Genomic DNA, 6,915 nt, shown 5'->3' on the forward strand with positions numbered 1-6,915 from the left:
CCCAAACAAGTACATACCTCTTCTCCCAGATAACAGCATCATTAATGATGGTTCTGATTCACATTGTCTTCTCAGAGTTACCTATGTGGATTTCTCTACAACATCTGCAAAAAACCTGCTGAGAAAGCATTCAGACTATATCACTTAAAATCACACCCATAACCAAACACATACTTCTGCCAGTTTGAGTGAGCCTGTGATTTCTAATGCTGACCTGTTTGTGATGAATCAGATTCAGGGCTAGATTGCTTTAGTTAGCAGTCACTTCTTAGGGGCAGTTTTATAGCCAAGGGACGATTTTCAAATTCATATGTATTGTAGAGCATGGACATATATTTTGTTATCTTTCCGTTTCATTACTTGTCTATAGATGTGCTTATTTCCATCTTTAGTTTTCAGCTCCATAGTAGGTAGACCATAAAAATACTGTTGGTGGCATGAGTTGCATTTAATCAAGATCCTTAGTAATGTTCTCCTCTGAGTAAGAATGGTAACATATGGTTCCTTTAGACAGTGAAATGATGAAGCAACAGTCCCTGCCTCTTGAATCACTTGATTCCTGGGAAGAGATTATTTAAAGCAATTGGATGAACAAGTTGGCAAGCTGCTTTCTTTACTTAGGAAAGAAACCAAGTAAAAGTAATAAAGTCAGAATCACGTGAGCCATTAAATGATCAAAATATCAGCATCAAAAGCCATCCCCTTCACTTTAGTCTATAAGGACAGAAATCTGCTAGTAGTGTGACCAGTGGAGTGGGAAAGGAATAGCAGCTCCTTACCAACTGATGCCAGAGCACATCAGTTTTGCAAGTTAAACATGTGGATCCTGTTGTGTGAGACCACTGTCATCACCAAGTATATAGCGGCTTTATTCTTAAACTCCCTATTTTGATATTCTAACTTTATCATTTTAAAAACAAAGTGTATCAGACTGTAAATTTTTTTTAGCAATATTTAAAAATCAAATTAGGCAGAATTTTTTTAAGTAAGGAATCTATGTTGTTGTTGCTATTTCCTTTTTTGTTGTTGTTTTAGCTCCCAGATTAGAGGACGTATAATAACCATCTTAATGGGAGGGGGTGGGGGAACAGAGGGTATTATCAGTAGGTTAGCCTCAGTCCAGTTACCTAGGGAAACCTGATCATGTACACCTCTGGCCAGCCAAGTGCCTTGCCGTTTTTCTTCCCCTAAGATAGACGGCCGTTGATTTGGCATTTTAGCCTAGGCAGTTCTTTTTCTCCAGTGTTTATAAAGCTGGTAGTTTTTCTCCTGGATGACCAAGTAAGGGGTGTGAAGCCATCCTGGGTGTAAAATTATTAGCAATAAAAATTATTTATTTATTTTTTAAAGATGGGGTTTCACCATGATGGCCCGGCTGGTCTTGAACTCCTGACCTCACGTGATCCACCCACCTTTGCCTCCCAAAGTGCTAGGATTACAGGCGTGAGCCACCGCACCCTGCCCCTAGCAATAAAAATTATTGGCTTATCTCAAGATTGTGGAAAAGCGAAGCAGGGAGAAGTGAGGCATCTAAACCTATTTCCACTGGTAATAAAATAGTTCTTTTTGTTCTTCATTCAATCTTAAATATTAGTTCTTTTCAGATACAGACTCTTCCTTGATACAAGCATGGTCTAGATGGTCTCCTTGACATTAGCCCAGCACATGTATAAAGGAGAGATCCAGTTTTCTCAACCGTTATGCACTGAGCTGGACAGATAGAAACAGGTCCTCACCCCCAATGACTGACCAAACTTCTTTTCCCCATCAACAGTACTTATCAAATGAAATTTCCTTCTTAGTTATTTTGGTTATTTTTATTTTTATTTGCCTGCTATTGGCCCAGATTATGGGTAAACATTTCTGGTATCTAATAAACAAACTAATACATGGCCAGGTGCAGTGGCTCTTGCCCGTAATCCCAGCACTTTGGGAGGCTGAGGCTGGTGGATTGCTTGAGGTCAGGAATTGGAAAACAGCCTGACCAACATGGTGAAACCCTGTCTCTACTAAATATACACAAATTAGCTAGGCATGGTGGCATGTTCCTGCAACTCTAGCTACTCAGGAAACAGAATCACTTGAGCACAGGAGGTGGAGGTTGCAGTGAGGCAAGATTGCCCCACTGCACTCCAGCCTGGGTGACAAAGCACAACTCTGTCTCAAAAAAAAAAAAAAAGAAACATACAAAAGACTATTACAGTTTTTTAAAGCCACATTTGAAAGCTTTTGTTTCACAACTGAGTTAACCTTTTTCTACCTGGAGACTGACAGTGATGGCAGTGTGGCTTACTTCAGAGTTCCTAGTGCTTGAATTTTTAAGACCAAGATACCTAGTTTTGTGTTTCAGTCTCTAGCAAGCAACTGGCATACCCAGGGCTGGTGAAGGGATTGATGGTAGTAACTTTTTTTTTTATTTGGCAGCATCTCACTCTGTTGCTTAGGCCGAAGTACACGGGCACAATCATGGCTCACTGCAGCCTCGACCTCTTTGGTTCAGGCAGTCCTCCCACCTCAGCCTCCTGAGTAGGTAGGACTATAGGCACCAGCAACTATGCCTGGCTAATTTTCTTTGTAGAGATGGGGTCTCATGTTGCCCAAGCTGGTCTCAAACTCCTGACCTCAAGCATTCCTCCCACCTTAGCTGCCCAAAATGCTGAGATTACCAGTATCATCTATTGTACTCAGGTTGCACATGCTAATTTGAGAAGACTAATTGGGATCCTAGGTGTCTACTTATCTCCCTTTCTTATCTTGCTGTTCCTGATTAGCAGCTATATATAAATGAGACCTTTTGGTTGTCAGTGGAACATCTCATGAGGTACAAAAGAAGATTTCACATCTGCCTCAGATCAGTTACTTGTAGGGATATGAGATGAACAGTCTTTCAGTCCACTGTGGGAAGTTTCTTCCAAAGTTATGGCACCTAGATCAGGGGAGGCAGAGACTATTACAAGATTTTGCTGGTCCCTGCCCCACAAAAGAACAAATAAATATGTGTGTTTGAGGGTGGGGAACGGGGAGCAGAATAACATTCCATAAAGACCTGGGCTTGGCCTGGTGTGGTGGCTCAAAATCTGTAATCCCAGCACTTTGGAAGGCAGCAGCAGAAAGATCACTTGAGGCATGGAGTTTGAAACCAGCCTAGGAAACAGCAAGACTCCATCTCTAAGAAATTTTTTGAAGTTAGCTGAGTATGTTGGTGCGTGCCTATAGTCCTGGTTACTCAGGAGGCTGAGGTAGGAGGATTGCTTGAACCCAGGAGTTTAAGGCTGCAGTGAGGTAGGATGATGCCACTGCACTCTACCCTGGCCAACAGACCTAGACCCTGTCTGTTACATAAACAAAAGAGCTGGGCTTAACTGTGCACAATGTGTTTAGAACTCTGGAGAGCTGCAGTTCTCGCTTTCCTTGTGTGTGTGTGTGGTTTTTTTTTCCATCTTCCCCCAACCTCTCCTTCCCTCTTTCCAAATACTTTATTGTATGTACTGCACCAGGCCTACGTTAGGTACTGGGGATTTAGCCATGTACCATGAATTGAACTTGAATAACTCGTAAGCACAGCAATGTTGAGGGTGAAAGAAAAGGCAAGCCCTTTCTATGCTGTTTGCAGAAGACAGATCATATCCTGAAAAGCAAAAAGGACTCTGCTCCCCACCGATCGCTTTTCAGTGTCTGCTTGCCTAAAGCTGGCCTTCATTCTAGAGTGTCCTATTGCCTAACAAAATAAGCTATTTCCACAAATGAGAGACCAGTTCACTAGGCCTAGGGCTATTCAAACTGCCTTTCTGCTACCTTATTGTTGTATAACACAATAAGGTGAACAATTCTGGCATATGATCTGCTATGAAGGCTATACTTTAAGAGTTATGAGGTTCTCATTTCATCCTTAACTCCAGAAGCTCCTGGGAACTAAAAAAGCTAGTTCTCAAATTTCTCTGATAAGACGGTCTTGGTTACCTTATTAAATCTTTTCAAGTAAAAAGTGGTACAAGGGAGAGTTATGTCTCTATTTGTCTTACATACTAGTACATCATAAAAGTCACTAAATATGGTGAGGGAAAGCTCGTGATTTAATTCCTTGATGCAAGCTGTGCTAAATCCGTGTGCGCTTCATCTTTTCTCTCCTAATGATTGGCCAAATCCAACTCAAACAGAAAGCAGCAAGGTTTGGGAACTTGGCTATATTCAAGCTTTCTCAACTGTATTTCTAGGCCCTTTTGCAGAACTACACAATTCACTAATTGAGATTTGTAAGACTGGTTCTGGTTTTTCTTGGTCTGAAACTTGGTATCCAGTCACCGTCTGCCCCTTAAGCCTGGCTATCTTGCCAAGGTTCCCTCAGTCTCTCACACACACAGGCCTCCTGTACCTTAAGTAATGTGAACTTGTAACTAAGCCAGCACAGTTGGCTTAGCAACCAGACGAGTATTCAACTGCTTACTACCATACGTTAAACCCAAAACAACTCGATTTCTCCCAGAAATTTAAAGATGCTGTATTTTTCTAGGAGCACCATCTAGTGGCCAAAGCTCATAACATCTGATAACGGATAAAGGAGACATTCTCAACGTAATTTAAAGACAAAGAGTTTTGAAGGCTTTAGAAGTTAACATTTACACGTGTATTTAGACAAAACTTCATGATGTCAAATAGAAAGGGTAAAGGTTTGAGATGAGTTAGAAGTAGAATCCTGTTAAAAGCGTTTTAGCTATGTAAACTGGGGATGCATCTGCCAGGATGATGTGAGAACATGTGACATAGTATCTTCAGTTTCCAGTTGAAAATCTGCAGACTGTATAAAGATAAGCTCCTCATCATATTGGCTATGCATCAGTAGCTTAACCACATTTTCTTCTCAAGTGAAAGGCCACCATGCTGCTTTGGGCATTAATGCTCAAGTGTAACTTGCTTTAGAAAACCTAGGAGTAGGGCTGGACACAGTGGCTCACACCTGTAATCCCAGCACTTTGGGAGGCCGAGGCTGGTGGATCACCTGAGGTTAGGAGTTCGAGACCAGCCTGGCCAACATGGTGAAATCCATCTCTTAAAAAGGAAGGAAAGAAAGAAAGAAACCTAGGAGTAAATTTAAAAGCTTGAAAATTCACTTATGTAAAGAGCACAGAAGTGGTTGGCTCTTAACAACACAGGATAAAATAAATAGTACTTCTTGGGGGCACAAACACCAGTGTCTTAATTCTCATCAAACTGGCTGAGGAACTACGTTCTACCTTCCTCCACAGCCAAAGGCAGTGTCAGGAACATTTATGACCAATTGGTTATATTCGACCTTTTTCTTTTTTTTAGATGGAGTCTCTGAGCAGTGGTGTGATCCTGGCTCACTGCAACCTCTACCTCCTGGGTTCAAGCGATTCTCTTGCCTCAGCCTCCCTAGGAGCTGGGACTACAGGCACCTGCCACTACACCTGGCTAATTGTATTTTTAGTAGAGACAGGTTTCACCATATTGGCAAGGCTGGTCTTAAACTCCTGACCTTGTGATCTGCCCTCCTCGGCCTCCCAAAGCACCCAGCCTATAGCTGACCTTTTACTGACATTTGGGGGCACTCTGCCTTCCCAGCTTTCCCTCCCCCCACGAACTAATACATCACCTGTAGAGAAAACTTCTAGTTCTCCATATAACTACTTCGTTTCTATCTCGTAGAGAATGAAGTAAAATATTTAGCTTGTAATCTGCGAGGGCTAGAACATGTTCGCCCATCAAGTATATTCCCTTACTTTTCCAGAGGCTTCATGGAGTGACAGGTTTTTTAACCACAGGGAGGAGGCACCAGACAATTATGATGCATAATGACGCAATGCTCGTTTCCAGATCTTGAGTTTGTGATGTGATGCCAAAGTTTAACGCAAGTAACTTGGGACAGGCTGAGAATCATTTCAGATAAAAAGGACAGCAGGAATATTCTTTTTTTTTGGAGACAGAGTCTCGCTCCATCGCCACGCACCAGGCTGGAGTGCAGTGGTGTGATCTTGGCTTACTGCAACCTTCGCTTCCCAGGTTCAAGCAATTTTCCTGCCTCAGCCTCCACAGTAGCTAGGACTACAGGAGCACACCACCACACCCAGCTAATTTTTGTATTTTTAGTAGAGACGGGGTTTCACCATGTTGGCCAGGATGGTCTCAATCTCTTGACCTCATGATCCGCCCGCCTCGGCCTCCCAAAGTGCTGGGATTACAAGCGTGAGCCACCGCACCTGGGCCAGGAACATTCTTAATGAGTTCTACACTGTTCAAGAATACTATGCTTTCTGTCACAAGCCACAGTTCTGTAAGGGCCCAAAGTCGGTCGTGAGGAAGCAGGCTCAGGCCTCTGAAACGGTGGCTAAGAAAGTGTAACAGAGTGCCAGAGTGCTCTTGAGGGCCAGGTCTCCAAAGTACTATCACTGAACAGAGAGATGGGTTAAATAAGCTTTGAGGCATGAGAGCTTAGCAGCCCACTATCCTACTTGGTGTCCCATGAAAAGAATGCTGTTACAAACTGACTTACCAGCAATTTTTAAATATTGAAAGCTTTAAAACCAAAAAATGAAAATCCTGTTGTCCTCTAAATTCTGCTCAATTTGCAGCTACTGGACTACAAATAAAATATTGACTCTAAACTCAGTTTTATCCCTAGCTTTCTACATAACCCAACTGTGTCCTCATCTGTTAAACAGGAGGAAGAGAAAGAATTAAGTCCCATTCATTATACAGATACTATGAATATATGCAATTGTAAATTTCTTAGAGCTCCTACAATTCAGATGAATTAAACAGATGAAGATCAGAATGAGAAATTTTTAAAATGTGTGTCTGCGAAGGCAATCCTTTGCCATCTTCCCTCCCACTCCCTGTACCGATGTGAGTAAATGCTTCCCATTTAATTGGATTTTAAGGTCATAAAACAGGTAGTCG

This window comes from Sapajus apella, unplaced genomic scaffold (genome assembly GCF_009761245.1).
Source record: "Sapajus apella isolate SASKATOON/1434 unplaced genomic scaffold, GSC_monkey_1.0 scaffold121, whole genome shotgun sequence".
Taxonomy (NCBI): Eukaryota; Metazoa; Chordata; class Mammalia; order Primates; family Cebidae; genus Sapajus; species Sapajus apella.